The sequence below is a fragment of the Eschrichtius robustus genome, chromosome 10 (assembly GCF_028021215.1).
Source record: "Eschrichtius robustus isolate mEscRob2 chromosome 10, mEscRob2.pri, whole genome shotgun sequence".
NCBI classification, from domain to species: Eukaryota; Metazoa; Chordata; class Mammalia; order Artiodactyla; family Eschrichtiidae; genus Eschrichtius; species Eschrichtius robustus.
In genome coordinates, this window is record NC_090833.1 from 28,121,096 (window position 1) to 28,137,245 (window position 16,150).

At 40.6% G+C, this 16,150-nt stretch overlaps 1 protein-coding gene across 1 annotated transcript in view; it reads left to right on the forward strand.

The window, feature by feature from the left end:
• ABCA1 (ATP binding cassette subfamily A member 1) overlaps window positions 1–16,150 on the forward strand; it is a 181,829-nt gene that overhangs the window by 29,578 nt on the left and 136,101 nt on the right. The window lies entirely within an intron of this gene.

Below are 16,150 nucleotides of genomic sequence, written 5' to 3' on the forward strand. Positions count from 1 at the left end.
TCTCTACATCTGTGGAGAGACAACTCTTAAATTGATGTTTTATTGTCCTTGAGACACCATACCTTTGTTGAGTTCATTGTAAATCATAAATCTGAGCATGAAACATAGGTTGCCAAACTGGCAACTAAGTGTGCCCATTTGTGTTTAGTTTGGAGAACTTGAAAATGCCATTATTGATACGATGTATAAAATAGATAACTAATGAGAACCTACTGTGTAGCACAGGGAACCCTACTCAGTGCTCTGTGGTAACCTAAATGGGAAGGAAATCCAAAAAAGGGGGACATATGTATACATATTGCTGATTCACTTTGCTGTACAGTAGAAACTAACATAATATTGTAAAGCAACTATACTCCAATAAAAATAAATAAATAAATAGATAGATAGGTAAATAAATAGAAAATGCCTCTTGCAGCTGTCTGCTTATTCCCTGTCCAGCCTCTGATTGATTTCTGTCCCATGCTTATGTGACACCTTTTTATTATGTTTACTCCGCACAGAGTTGGCCGATTGTTGTTTCAGAAAGTTAAATGGCGTGCCTCCAGTGGAGGTGTGACGTCATGGTGTCCCTGCTTCCGAGAGCGGAAAGTCCACCTCCACAGTGCCGTAATCTGGGGGCCCTAGGCTGAGACTTCTCCAAGTGAGCTGCCTCTCCTGGCCCAGGTTGTGATCTGGGTGGCACGGCTGAACTGACTGTGAACTGTCCATTTATTTCTGATTGGCAGCCAGGCTGGACGGTGATCAAACAAGACCATTCTGACAACACAACATGTTGCTCTGTTTCAGAAGTATTTTTAAGGAAGGATGTTGTCCTGGGGGTGCCCAGCAGGGCTGTTGAAAGCAAACAGAAATCACACGTGGTCTAATCAGAGGGTCAGTGAGTGGGAAAGTGTACTTTTAAAAGTATACTACTAATTTCTGAATATGCCAATACAATCTAATAGCAATACTATCTAATATTTATTGAATGCTGCCTAGCAGCTATGTTCTGAGTATTTCTACATATATTAACTCACTAATCCTTACCACAAACCGGGGCAGGTCCTATTGTTGTCCTCACTCTATAAATCGCAAAACCAAGGCACAGAGATGTTAAATGACCACACAGCTACTGAAGAGTCAAGACCTGAATTTGAAACCAGACCATTTAGTTTCAGTGTTCACACTTAATTGCTCTACTTTTTTAAGAGTAAGGATGTTTTCGTCTATGTGGCAAATATAGAAAGGAATGTTGTTAATTATATTTCAGGCCAAATTAGAAGTGGAGGAGACATAAGGAAAAAAATATGTTTTTTCTTTTTTTGTATTTATATGAGATGATGGCAGTAAACTAAACTTATTGTGATAATCATTTCACAATACATGTAAGTCAAGTCTTTATGTTGTACACCTTAAACTTAGTGCTATATGTCAATTATATTTCAATAAGACTGAAAGAAAAAAGAAAAAAAAATAAGAGAAAGAGAGGCCACAGTGAATCCAAGCCCTCTGATATAGCTTCTCAGCCCTCATGAGCTAGCCTTGGCCAGCCTCTGCACCTTGTATGCTGGGTGACTTTCCTGGGCCCCAGCCACAATAGGAGACTTTGCACCTATCTTGATTTGTTCAACTCCTTGTGCTTTTATGCTTTTACGCACCCTTCCTGGAAAGCTCTTCTTCCAAGTCTGGAGAAATCTTCAGCTTTTTGGACTCGACTCAAATGTTAACTCCTCCGTGAATCTTTCTCAGACTTTTCATGCTGGGTTTTTGCTTGTTTGTGCTTCCTCAACACCTGGCTTATCCCTTCACCATAGCTTGTTAAAAAACAAAAATTCAACCAAGGAAATGTGAAAATCTAATTGGCTTTATTGGGCAATTCATGAGTGGGGCAACATCCTATCTAGCAAGTAGATGGGTGCTCTGAGGGGTTGTACAAAATGGAAGGTTTTTATAAGAAGAAGGGTGGGATGAGGGAGCTATTAGCAAAAGAAAAGAAAGAATTGTTTTTAGGCCAGGACATCTTTTTGGGGGTGGGAGGGAACAGCAAGGGTTTTATCATGCAGACTGATTCTCCTTCCTCTTGGGTGTGGAGAGGGCCAAAGTGGTAGATTACTTCACTGGTGCTGAATAGAAAATTCCAGACCAGTTTATTGATTACATTTATGGTGTAAGTTGAAACTGCAATTACGTTAGGTATGAAATCTAGTTTTGGTATCATGGGCTTTAGCACAAGGGATGCCATTTTGGGCCTGAGTTTTTTGTTTTATTTTTTTCATAAACAGCTTGCTTCAGGTAATATTGAAACTGTTTTCTGTCTCCTCACTAAGCTGTGAGCTCCTTCAAAGCATGGTAGCATCTAGCAGAGTGTGTGCTTCATAAATGTTTCTTGAAAAAACTGCGTAAAGCAAGTATTCCTGTAAGCAGATAGAGTAGGGGATCCCTGGAGAAAGAGCATCAGGCATGGCTTTCTTTACATAAGAGAAGCCATTTTTGGCCTAAGCTATTTTGTGATCTAAGCCTGGCCACAGTGCTTGCCCTTGAACAGGTCTCAGTAATGAATGATATTAAGGGAAGTGAGGGAAAGCAGGGACAAAGGAAAAACAGTCAAGAAACCAGAGTTCAGCAGTAAGACAGAGTCCTAGTTCCTCCTCAAGGTATATACATCATAATCTGATACAGATCTTTGAGTTCTGCAGGAACTAAGGCGCCTACGGAGGTGGAGAATGGTAACTACATGCTGAGATCCGAGACTGGTCAGAACCTAAGGAATAATGATGTTGACCTTTTCTGACCCTCCTGACTTCAGTCAACTAAAGCTTGGACTTTGTCAACCTTTGCCCCAATTCTATGCCGAATTCTCCTCTGCTCCAGCCCCTTCATGAATGTGCATGTACCCTTAGTTTAAAACTTACCCAGTTTTGCTATTCAGAGACATACTGCTTTGGGAAAGATCCCTGGTGTTCTCCTTACTTGCTGCAAGTAATAAATCCATCCTTCTCCCTATCTTTGGCTTGACACCCACCAAGAGGTGAACCCAGTTTTTGGGTAACATTCCCATCATTAGATAATAATGGACACTCAGAGATTCTGTCTTCAGGCTTATGTAAAGAACTTTATTTTGGGTTCTAATTATCCTGATAATTTTTCAATCCTTTCACTTATTTTGGCTTGTTTGCATAAATTGTTGACTTTATAAACACTTGACTCTTTGATAATGAGAGTATACTACCATATGAATTAAGCAACCACTCTGATGATGGTGATGATGATAAAGTATATATATATATGTGTTTATATGTATATATATACACACAAGTAACACCCTTATTTTCAGGGCCAACGATGACACCCTCCCTTTTCATTCTACCAGGTAGGCAGGTATTCAGGTAGAACCTGTTGGAAGATATGTTGTTCCTATCCTGGACATGACAGGAGTTTGGAATTTTTGACACAACTAATGAGAATTGGAGGTTCTAAAACAGAGTCTTTCAAAGTGGGATTTGTTTGAGAATAATTTATAAAATATAGAGAAATCACTGCTCGATTTTACTAAAGAGTGAAAATCACAACTGATTATAATTTCTGCCTTTGTTTCAAGTATAGCTCTGCTTCTTCCCTAAACGGTCGCTGACCTGGTCAAGGATGCCTGGCTCCTTGTGGCTCAGGTCCCTCAACTTCTTTTATCTTTCCTCCCCCTTCGTCATAGAGCTTACCATCTCCTGCTGCAACGCTCTCATATTCGGTCATTTGTTTTGCTGCAGATCCTTCCAGACTCCTTTTCCACTCATAGTTTTTCTTTACTATGTTCTTTTCCCTTGTTCAGTTTACTCTCTTGCATATTAATTTTTTTCTCTTCTGTGGTTTGTTTCCTTGATTCTCCCCAACACTGGACCCCCAGCATTGGAGCCCTCTTCCTCTATGGTTATCCTTCAGATCACCTTTAAGGCCATCTCTGCTTAGCTCAGTGTAATCCTATTTACTCACTAAAACTGTTCTTTGGGGTGTACAGCATCTAAATCAGGACTTCTAGTAATTAACTCTTGATTTTTAGAAAGGTCATTTTCTTGCTCTCGGGGCTTGGGTGAGAAGGGGAAGAGATGGAATTTTTAGCAAAGTTTCATGAGGGAGAGCCTCTCTCCACACTCACTTCTATCCTTCCCCAATCAGAACAATCTCCTTAGCCATGAAATATCTTGGCCGTTTTATTTTAACGCTCAGCAGAACATTTTACATAATGTTTTGATGTGGTTGTAGAAAACTGACTCCTGCTGATAGAGAAACACTTTGAAAAAAAGTTTTAATTTTCAAACAATGAGTGTAAGCTGGCTGCTCTTACCCTTACCCCACTTCTGAGATTCTCCCCATGGGCTGGGGTGAAGGCGACTGGTAAAAATAAAATTGAATGTTTACTAATGTATGCAAGTGTTTGAAGAAATTTTTTTGCATATTTCTATAATCTTGAAATGGAGAAGGAATCTGTAAACATCAAAGCCAGAAACCCTAAAGGAAAAGACTTATAGATTTAACAAAGTAAAAAAAAAAAAAAATGATGGTAATCTGGGGAAAATATTTGCAACACGTGTAACATTTGAGGAGTTAAAACACTTGGTTTACAAGAGTTTAACAAAGAAAAAGCTGAACACTTGGATTAAAAAGGTCAATAGACGTATGAAAAGATGTTCAGTCTTATTAGTAATCAAAGAAAATGTAAATCAAAACAATAGTAAGTTAGATTGGACATAATTTTAACATTGATAAGAATATTGATAGAAAGATGAAAAACTAGACATATTCATACCAATATACACCTGTTAGAAAGGCTAAAGTAATGCTGACAATACCTAGTGCTGACAAAGATGTGCAGCAGTTGGAATCCTCAAACACTGATGGTGAGAATGCAGAATAGAACAGCCACCATGGAAAACAATTTGGAAGTTTCCTGTAAAGTTAAACATACACCTACCGTATGACCTAGTACTCTCACTCCTGGTTATTTATGCTAGAGAAATGAAAACTTATATTCAAACAAAAAAACTGTATAGCAGTTTTATTCACAACTGCCAAAACCTGGGAAGCAATGTCCTTCAGTGGCTGAATGAATGAGCAAACTGTGGTATATCCATGTAATGAAATACTACTTAGCAATAAAGCACCCCCCGCCCAGAACAATGAATGGAATCATCTTTGGATGAATCTCCAAAGCATTACGCTGAGTGAAAGAAGCCAGTCTCAAGATGTTTTAGATGATTCCATCTGTATGACATTCTTGAAAAGATAAAAAATTGTAGGGACAGAGAACAGATCAGTGGTGCCAAGGGTTTAGATGTAGGGGAGGGGAGTGTGCCTATAAAGAAACAGGACAAGGGAGTTTTTAGGGAGATGAAACATTTTTGTATCCTGATTATGGTGGTGGTAACACAAATCTGTATATGTGTTAAGATTTGTAGAACTGTGTACCAAAAGAAAGAAATGTAAATGTTACTCTATGATAATTTAAAAAAAAAACAAACGTAGGCATTCTCACACCCTGTTCGTGAGAGTGCATTGTGCCAACTTTATGGAGGATAATTTAGCTATATGTATCAAAATGTAAAATATGTCTATTCTGTTACTTAGCAATCCCACTTTTGCTGAAATATTCTGAGGAAAAGTGCAGCCATGAACATTCTTGTACTATCTTTGTACACATGCATTTTTTATGACTGCAAAAAAGAGATACAAACTATAAGTCTATCTCTGGGGATTTGATTTCAAGTTATAATAATACATACAGTGGAATATCATACATTTAAAATGGTATAATCTATACTTGTTTACATGGGAAAACGTCTATAACATATTATGTAGTGAAAATAATTTACAAATTATTAGTGATATGCAAATATGTGTGTTTATGTAAAGTATGTTTATGCAAATATGTAAAAACGTAAAAATATAGTTTACAAATAATGTGTATGGCATGAACTTGTTTTTTAAAATGAGAAGTATATGTCCAAATTTATTCACTGAAAAAAAATCTGGAAGAATGTACACCAGACACATTGACAGAAGTCATCTCTGGGTAGTGGGCTTATAGTGATTCTCACTTTCCTCTTTGTACCTTTTTCATAGTCTTTTTATCTTTCTACTTTTGTTATAGTCTGAACGTTTGACTAGGAGCATGTATTACCTATGCATTTTTAACATTTATTTTGATTTTTACAAAAACCCATGTAAAGTTTGAAGGTTTGCGTTTTAGACCATGATAAAATTTTCCCAAGTCAAAACAGATGTATTCAAACATTATGTACTCCACAAAAATATCCTGCCCAAATCTACTATAAAAGAGAGCATTTAGCTGTTTATTGCTAGGACTGCGGACACCAGCAATATTATTTCCACTGTTGAACTTTTCACCCGCCAATATGTGTGAACTACTAACACACTTCCTCATTTTTGGGGATTTGTCTTTGATATTTAAAATGTAATTCTTGGACTCAAGGAACATAACCTCAAGGTATTTGTATGGTTTAAAATCAAATAATGCACCTTGTTTAGTATAAAGTATGATCCTATGCATATGGTGATTGGGAGGATAAAATGGAAAGGTTATCTATTACCAAATTTAGAAATTATGTCCTGATAGATTGATGGTTGATTTAAATATAACTTCTTGTCAAGCATCTGTTTTTAGAATCAAATTACTATGACTCTACAGTTTCCTTGAAGTCTCAGAGTCTCAAATTTCTGTTTGCTTTTGTATGGTTTTAAGAAAATGAAGAGTGTGAAACTGCAAATTTAGTTTTCATTGTATCATATTTTATATGACACACTGGTCATTTCATAGAAATATAAGGTGGCAAACAAATTGTCTGCAGAAGAAATCATTGTCATTCTCTCATTGAATCCCAAGTCATTCAAAACCATCTCCCACACACTGAAGATTCATTTGAGAATGCTTTTGTCTCCCCAGCTGCCCACATGTTTTTCTGATCCATCTCTTCTCCAACTTTGCCTTATTGACCACCCGGAGTGGAATGCTGACTGTTTTTCATCTTGCTTCCTTTGTTTATCTCTAGGGTTTAATTCAATAAACAAAGTGGCTTGGATCAAACTTTGGGCTCTCATGGGTTTGGATGTGTTCTTTGGTCTCAGTTTTAGTTACCAGAAGGGAGTGTTGCTTCTGACCTCTTTGACTCGTCCCTGCTGATTTTACTAGGCCTTTGATACTAGTAAAGGGTGAGAATTTTGAGGAAGTGGTCTTGCGTTTGTTAGAGGTGGTAATGCCTTTTATTGCTTTGTGACTCAAGTTGTGTTTAGTTACGATCACAAAGGTGTGCCTTAAAAAAATCAAATTCAAACTAGCAGAAGTAGAAACCCAGGGTTTTGATCTTCGAGGAACAATGTGACTCTTATTATTCATGCAAAAATAGCAAATAAGAACCCTCATCTAGGTTTGATTTTGCAAGATTTAGGTAATTCATTGCCTACTACACTCACACTCTCAGCCACTTCTCCCAACACATTCTCAGGATGTATAATGGACTAGTGTGTCCACTCCACCACACTCCCCCAAGAACTTCCAGGCCAAGGGGCCACAAACTCAGAAGCCTTTACGGGCTGAGCAGGTGGAACAGAAGAGTAAATCAGGCTGTTTAAGAAAAACGGATTAGTGGGGACTTGGCTAAGGTAGAGACAGCATGTTCCACCTAGAGAGAGCCTCTTTCCAGCATCGGCCAATTGTTGCTCTGTGGGAATGGGCCTCAGGTGGTCAGAGCTTCCACCCTTCCAATAGAAGCAAGAAATAAAGATTTTTGTTGTGACATTTCCAATCTCATCAACTATTTCCAATAAAATACCAACACACTTTAGCCCAGACCACGTGTCAGAGAGCTGGATGTGGCTATGGGCCGCCAGTGTGCAACTTCTGATTAAAAACTAAAGTGCATAAATTTTGGGAGTCCAAAAGCAGGGTGCTGATGGAGGCTGTTCCGAGGTCAGGACCAGCATGGACACAATCCCAGCAGTGAACAAGGGTATGTGGGACTTTGAGGCACCAATCAGTGGTACTTCAGTGGTACTGCTGTGTGCTAGTGACAGGGCAATTGGCTGCTGAAAATTAGAGGCTGACTGGCTTCTCTAGATCTCTGTGGAAGCCCCCAGGGCTCTTAGGCAGTTCAGGGGGAGGGAGGGGAGGAAGGAAATCTCAAGAAAGAGATATTGGATTTCCTGCTAATAGGTAGGCATGTGGGGATTTGAGTAATTAAATAAAAGATGGAAAAGAGATATGACCGTATTTGAACTCTAGGCTGGCAAAGTAGTTTATACTGGTTAATCTAATTGAAAATATCAATTTAAAAATCCACAGATTGGAATTTTGGAAAGAAGTCATATTTATTAAGTTATTATTGGACATTGAGGAAAGGTTATATTGTTGTTTGGAATAATAGTATAGTAACATAATAAATGGCATTAATAATAACAACAGCAGTCTTTTATTTATTAATTTATTTTGGCCACGCCTCGGGGCATGCGGGATTGGACCCGTGCCGCCTGCAGTGGAAGCATGGAGTCCTAACCACTGGACCGCCAGGGAATTCCCAACAACAGCTGTCTTTTATTGAGCACTTACCACATGCCAGGCACAGTACAAGCACTTCACATGTACTAGCTCATTTAATACCCATAGATACCCTATAAGGTAGTTTCTACTATTACTTCCATTTGATAGATGAGTAAACTGAGGCACAGAGAGGTGAAGTAACATGCCCAAGGACACACAGACATGTGGTACAAATAAGGAGTTTTCACTTAGCAGTGGCCTCCTAGGATTGGTTTAAAATCCTCTCACTTTTAAAAAAAATTTATAAACCTACTCACCGAAAAGTTCTAGCTGTCTTAACAATTTCATCTCTCCATATTCTCTTCTGCTCTTTGTTACTGTGTATACATTCTTCTAAAATATGTCAGGGTTTACTGTTTCCATGTGGTGATTTATGGTTTGCCTTTCTGCAGTTGTGAACTATCCCCTCTCACTACTAATCTACAAACTCTCTTCTTAATGCCATTTTTCTTAGGTAAAAAATACCATATGCTTATCCTAGAAATTTTGTAAAATACAGACATGTATGAAAAAATTAATCCTAATCCCACCATCCACAGAAAATAGCTGTTAACTTTTAGGTGGCATTCTTTCCATTCTTTTCTATACACATATAGTCAATGAAAAAGACTACAAATACACTGCTAACTATTTTTACGGAATATAAATCATATATACACATAGCTATAGCTTTGCTTTTTTCAGTTAACATTTATCATGAGCTGTTTCCCATATCACTACCTTTGACAACATTATTTTTATTTTTAATGACTGCATAGAATTCAATCATATGAGTTTACCAGAATTTATTTTAGAATCTTAGATGATTAATAAACATTAACCATTAGATGATTTACTATTTTAAAAATGTTCACTCCTGGAGATAACATAGTACAAACATTTTGAATATCAGTCTTTGACCATATTTTTGGATATTTCCTTAGGGTAAATTCCTCCAAGTAAAATTACTGGGTCAATAGCTCTTAACATATGTTGCTACGTTGCCTGTCAGAATGTTGGGGCCAGTCACACGCCACTAACACCCTCAGTTTTTATGATCTTCACTTTTACATCACTCTCCTTTTTCCTTAACCTCTCAGTTTATTTCCTTATATGTCAGGACTGGGCCCACCATTGAGCTGTCTATTCTCATTCTAGTAGTGTGTTGAGGGCCTCCCATCCCCAGCAGTAAGCAGCCAGATGTGGGGACTTCCTGCTGAGCTTTGTTGGGTAACGGAGCCAATCCAGAGGAACCAGCTTTAGGGTCAGGCTAAACTGACCTGTGGGAAGCCCCAGGCCTCTGGGAATGGAGCCCATCCCCACTAATTTACATACCGTGGATGATTCTTCACGGGTAGGTTTCCGGGACAAGTAACCAAGCTAAGAAATTGCTCAGATTTCACTGGACGGCATCAGTCACCGGAAGCACGGCAATGAAGAAGGGAAATGAAGGCCTGCCTCCATGGCCTGGTCACAGCACAACAGCTAGACAGTGTTGTCTTTGAGGGGGCACAAACATTCATTCTATCAAGACAGTTTCAGAAGCTATGAAGGGCACTGGTGCAGGCACGAGGCAAACCAACACCAGAACACCAAGGGGACAACAACAAAGGGAAGACCATGCACTACAGAAGGGATCGTCTCCAAAATGCTGAAGAGGAAAAAGAGAGGCTTGCCTCTCTAGCGGCCCAAAAGAAAAGGGAAATCTGGAACATTTCCTAGGCTTTCTTTGTTTTTTAATGACTTATCCTCTTATTAATATGTCAGAGAGAAGGAAAGCTCCTGGCTAAGAAATAGCAGTCCCTCATCCCAGAAATCACAGCCAAGAATATGGATTCTTAACAAGTGTCAAAAAAGCACTCTGAGTAAGGAGAGAAAAATGCAGATACATCACTTCTGTTATAATAAATGCTGGATTTCTTTTAATGCCGAGTCCAATTATTTTCTTTTCAAACTTAAGGGTACTGTCTGCCCTATTAATTAAGGGTATTTGCCTATTAATTTGAGTACTTAAAAAATAGCTGCCTATAATATTTCTCTCTCTCTCTCATCTACCCTCTACCCCATTCCTTTTTATCTAATGAATTCTAATCCTCTCTCTTCTCTGTCCCTCCTGCTTCTTGAATAATAGCACAGCAGAGTTAGTCATTTAATCCCATCCCTCTCCTTCAATAATCTTACACAGGAGGACAGGGGTGGAGATGAGAAGAAGGATTTCCAAGTAGGGAAATTACTGAGCAGAGATGCAGAAAGTCTGTGGAAGGGGGAGTGGGTAGATAGGGATGGGGGGATGGAGGAGGCTTCAAAGGCCTTTTATGTCATGTTTGCAAAGGTCTTTGTAGGTTTTCTTAAGGGACTTTGAGGGATTGTTTCTTTGTAAGCAAAGGAGAACCATAGGAAGTTTTGAAGGGGAGAAAGATATGATTAGATACTTTTTGTTTTTGTGTTGGCTTGCTTAGCTTTTTTCCCTTCAAGCAAAAATCACGCCATTGTGGTAGGAAAGATAAATAGGAAGAGGAAGAAACTAAAGGCAGGAATAGCAATTTGGAGGTTTCTCAGTCCTTTGGCTTGGATTTAGACAAGTGGGGTTGGAGAGTAAGGGACAGATTTAAGAGATATTTAGGAGATTCAATTGGCCTGACTTGGGTGCTTTTTAGGATGAGAAGAGAACGATGAGGTCAGAGAGATGAAAAGTCAAACAAGTATGACTCTGATTTCCCACAGTCAATGTGTGGATGAGGATGTCATGAAATGAAATTAAATCATAAGATGCATATGGAGGAGGGAGATTTAAAGGGAAGATAAAAAAATAAGTATGGGGTTTAGTTGCAGAATGTCCTATTCAGTGTTGTGGTGGTAAATGTTAAAATTGGCTTTCCAAAAGAAGAGAAAGAAAGAGAAAGAGAGAAAGAAAAGAAAGGAAGAAAGAAAGAAAGAAAGAAAGAAAGAAAGAAAAAGAAAGAAAGGAAGGAAGGAAGAAAGAAAGGAAGGAAGGGAGGAAGGAAGGAAGAAAGAAAAAGAAAGAAATAAAGAAAGAAAAAGAAAGAAAGAAAGAAAGAAAGAAAGAAAGAAAGAAAGAAAAAGAAAGAAAGAAAGTATAAAATAAAAGGAAGAAAAGAAAGCCCTGACTGTATCAGATTTCAATGGTGTTAATATTCCAAACCATGGGCTGATTTTAAGCTCACCCCGTGGAAGTCACTTAGTGCAGAATCGGGAAGAGATATACATACACAGTCAGCAGTTCTGAGCTGGAGCGAGCACACCACTGGTCCCACTGGATGCCCCACCATGTATGGGGGGCGTACCGTCCCGGAGCCCAGCAAGGAGATGAGAGCTGGCGACACAGGGTTTACGTGAAGCCAAGGGGAGTGGATCATGTAAAAATAAAAAGAGAAAACCAGTATTAGGAGACATTATACAAGGACAGAGGAGTCAGGAAAAGAGTCGTTAAAGAGGCAGGAGGGTCAGAAGAGAACCAGATTCAGGAAATAAAAGAGATGAACTTGTTTCAGGAAGGAAGGTGTGGTGGGTAGTGTCAAATATCAGAGATCAGGTAGCCCAGGGACTTAAAGGAGGTCATCAGCGTTACCCATTCAGCAGTCTTTCTGCACTTGAGGTATTTTTCTGTTTTTCTACATGAAAATATTTTATACTGATAAGAAAGAAAGCACATATACCCCTCTCTCTCTCTTTTTAAGGAGGTCATTAATGAATCTGGAGAGTGGTGGGGGCCAGAGTTTGCCTGAAATGGGCTGGAGAGCAAATAAAAGGGAGGGATGGGCTTCCCTGGTGGCGCAGTGGTTGGGAGTCTGCCTGCTAATGCAGGGGACACGGGTTCGGGCCCTGGTCTGGGAAGATCCCGCATGCCGCGGAGCGGCTAGGCCCGTGAGCCACAACTGCTGAGCCTGCGCGTCTGGAGCCTGTGCTCCGCAGCGGGAGAGGCCGCGATAGTGAGAGGCCCGCGCACCGCGATGAAGAGTGGCCCCCGCTTGCCGCAGCTGGAGAGAGCCCTCGCACAGAAGCGAAGACCCAACACAGCCAAATAAATAAATAAATAAATAAATAATAATTAAAGGTGCTAATAATTTAAAAAAAAAAAAGGGAGGGATAACAGATGAAATCTTTTCAGCAGTTTGGCTGTTAAAGGCAGGAGAGCTTGAAGGGAGGCAGGTGGGATGGCTGGCTTTTAAAAAGAATTATAGCTCATCGATCAACTAGTAATTCAGGGGAATATGTCTGTCTATAATCCAGACTAACTTGCTGATCCCAATGACAGGCAGAACAAACATCTTACTCAAGTCCAGAAGCAGTAATGGTTTTGAATCTTGCTACATGTCAATAGGAGTCACATTAATAAAGAAGGGGATTGCATTGGTCCAATTATATAGAATTTGTAGGTATTGAAAGCCTAGGCAATACATGGTTTACTCCACAAATAATGGTGATTCCTTGTATTTTTTGTTTGTTTGAATATCTATAGCTTGAGAATTTGTTTCTAACCATGAATTAGAATTAAACTGACTCAAATATGAACTGTAGGTCCTTTTATTCCACTTTACATGAAAGAAGGATTACCTATTTTTTTTCTTTAATTTTGAGGTACCTGTCATTCTCCAGGAATTCTCAAAAAGTCCAGCTATTAGGTCTTAATTGTAACAAATTCTGCTTGAGAAGTTATTTTTAGAATATTTTCTGTTTTATTCTTCATTGACTTCCTGTAATACTCTATTTTTTTCAGTTTCCAGGAATCAAACAGTACGCTATACACATGTGTGGTGAAAATCATTTACATTTTAAATAACGTGTGCATGTACATTTATGTAGACCAGTTAACAGATATTATATATCAAAGCAATTTCCAAGCAAAACCTTTTAGGTAATTCCTAATTTAAAAGTCTCAACAGAATGAAAATCTGTAGCTTCATGACCTCTAGCAGGGTCTCCAAGGCCACAGCTGCCTGAATTCTGTAGTTAAAAGATTCCAGGGTCATCTCAGAATAGAACTTCAAGACACCCAGGCTACATTGACAGAATCATTTTCTCCGGAGCCACAGCAACAAAGAAGGGCCATTCCACTTGTTTGGAAAGGGTCACCTAGGGTGGGGACCTGGAGTGTTGGTGTTGGTGTTAGCAGGAATTGAAGGACTTGGAGGAAAGCTCGCTGAAGCATACTCTGGAACAAATAGACCTGTGACATTCAAGGGAGAGAATTCATGCTTTTACACTTTCTCAAGGGACACATTCTCTTAACCTCTAACTTTTGGAATTCAGTATTTTTGTCATGTGAACCTGTCGTATTTGCAAAGTGTGGGCTTGGTGTCAGCAGACTTAGGTCCTTGTGTCCCTTGGCCAAATCACTTAGACTCTTTGGGGATTTGGGCTCTTTTACTGGTAGAAATCAACACGACTAATAAGCATATTTCAAACATTATGGTGTGTTCATGTATTCATTGCAGAGATGAGCAGATTCTTGACACCATAGGTTGTTCTTAGTTAAAAATGATCACATTTGGCGTTGGGGGCCATAGACCTGTGTATTCAGAATCAATGGCTGTCCTCTCTGGGGCTTTCATCTCCTTCTTGGCCTCATCTCCTTTCTCCAACAGTCTATCTTTGTCTCATTTGTACAGAACTTACTGTCACTCATTCCCCAAGAGAACAATCTGAGGGATTACTTTAGTAGGGGGTGCTCTTGGGAACTATAGCCTTCAGTTCCAAAAAGAATGCTTTTGGTGGTGGGATTTCAAGCACTGTGATAGGTGGATGGTGGGGTGGGTGGGCAGGGAATGGAGAGTCAGAGAGACAAAAGCACCTTCCATAAGTCACACTTGGAATGGTAACACTTCCTCCAGGAGCTTTCCTTTATATCCAGAGGGTCAGAAAGATTACTTTGAGCTCTTGGCTAGACCTGGAGTTTTAAAATTTTGGCATGGGACAATCTTTATAGGCCATTTTCTGGTACCAGAAAATGACATCAATAGTCAGCTACCAACACCCTCTTTGTTTACAGTGCCATTCTTCCCAGGAGCTCAAATGAACAAAATGCGCTTTCAGAAAACCGCTGTGAGGCAGGGAGAGCATATATATTCTGTTTTATGGACAAAGAAATGGAGGCAGAAAGTTGTGGATCATATGGTTCAGTCAAATGTGACCCCAGAACCCATTCTCTTGACCAGGGTTGTCCTTTGACCCAGGCAAGAGGGAGTCCTCTCGTGGGCCCTGGGCTGCAGAAGGCTTGGCTGTGGCCCGCCTCAAACCTCATCCCTTCCTAAGGGTGAAGAGTCCACAGGACCTAGGGGCCAGGCCACCACAGTTATGAGTTGCCGGGACCCCAGAATTCCTTGCAGTAAGGCCCCTAAGTGCACTTCCAGGGCTTGCATGGGCCCCCTCCCTGGATCAGTCCTGAGTGTTGACAGAACCACTGACATGTGGACCTGGGTTCAAATCATAGCCTGGACTGTAGCATGGAGGGCCTTGTGCAGCTAGGGTCCCACATGCACACCTGGAGGTTCTTCTGCAATATGAGGGACCTGGGGGTGGGAAGAGAAGTTGGCTGGGGGCCAGCTCTCCCACTCCACCACTTTCTTGACAGAACTTAAGTCAAAGGGTGAGGAGTCTGAATGTGAATCCTCCCTTCCAGTTTGCTCCAAAGGTATCTTTGTCAGGTAGGAGAAACTTATTTTACAGTTTGTTGGCTTGATTTATGAGTTAAATATTTAGACTTAAAGTATGTGGGCCTCCATTCTGTTCCTCAAATGTTATGGGCCATCTTGCTCCTGACTGTCAAAGCCAAAGCCAGAGGAAGAAGGTGGAGAACTGGAATGGTTATGTAATTTTACAAGACTGCGATTCTCTAGCTGCACTTTGCGAATCTGTAGAAACCTAAATACAAGCCATGTGTATTTATCTATCACTGGGACGCTGACCAATATGATGAAAATAAAAAGGGGGCTGGTCCACATTGCTCGGTTTTTTGTGGCCTTTCTCTTCCACCCAGTTTGCTAAGAGAAGGAGCAAGACGCTTTTCAGGGGTCCTCCCGGGGATCTGGGAGGCCCAGGCTGGGAACCCCAAAGGCAGTAAGTTGCCTCTTGAATTCCAAAGTCAGGGTTTGTGGTGGAAAACAACACCAGCCAATTGTCCAGAGGACTATCCACCCTCTCCCACACCCTGGGCACTTGAAAGGAAAAAAAGACTAAAGGGTTGGCATCCCGAGGGTTTGCAGCCTCGAGGTCTCTTCCCCTTCCTCCTCCTCCCTCCGCCCCCTAAGTCCCTCCGACTGAGTAAATGAACAAAGGAAATAAAAATTGCTGAAAGCAAGAGTTTAGAGGAAGCGATGTCCACTCGTGCTGTTGGCTGCCCTGAACCTGGATGAGAGTCTCTGTTAGGCGCAGCCCCAAGCCCCGCGTTTCCCGCTGGTCCTGGGCAGGCCGTCCGGGCAGGGGCGAGGGGCGCGGACCCAGGCCCGGGCGAGGGGCGCGGACCCCCACCAGCACCCTCCGCCCCCAACCCCGCTCGCTGCAGGACGTCGCCCGTTTAAGGGGCGGGGCGCGGCTCCACGTGCTTTCTGGTGAGTGACTGAACTACAT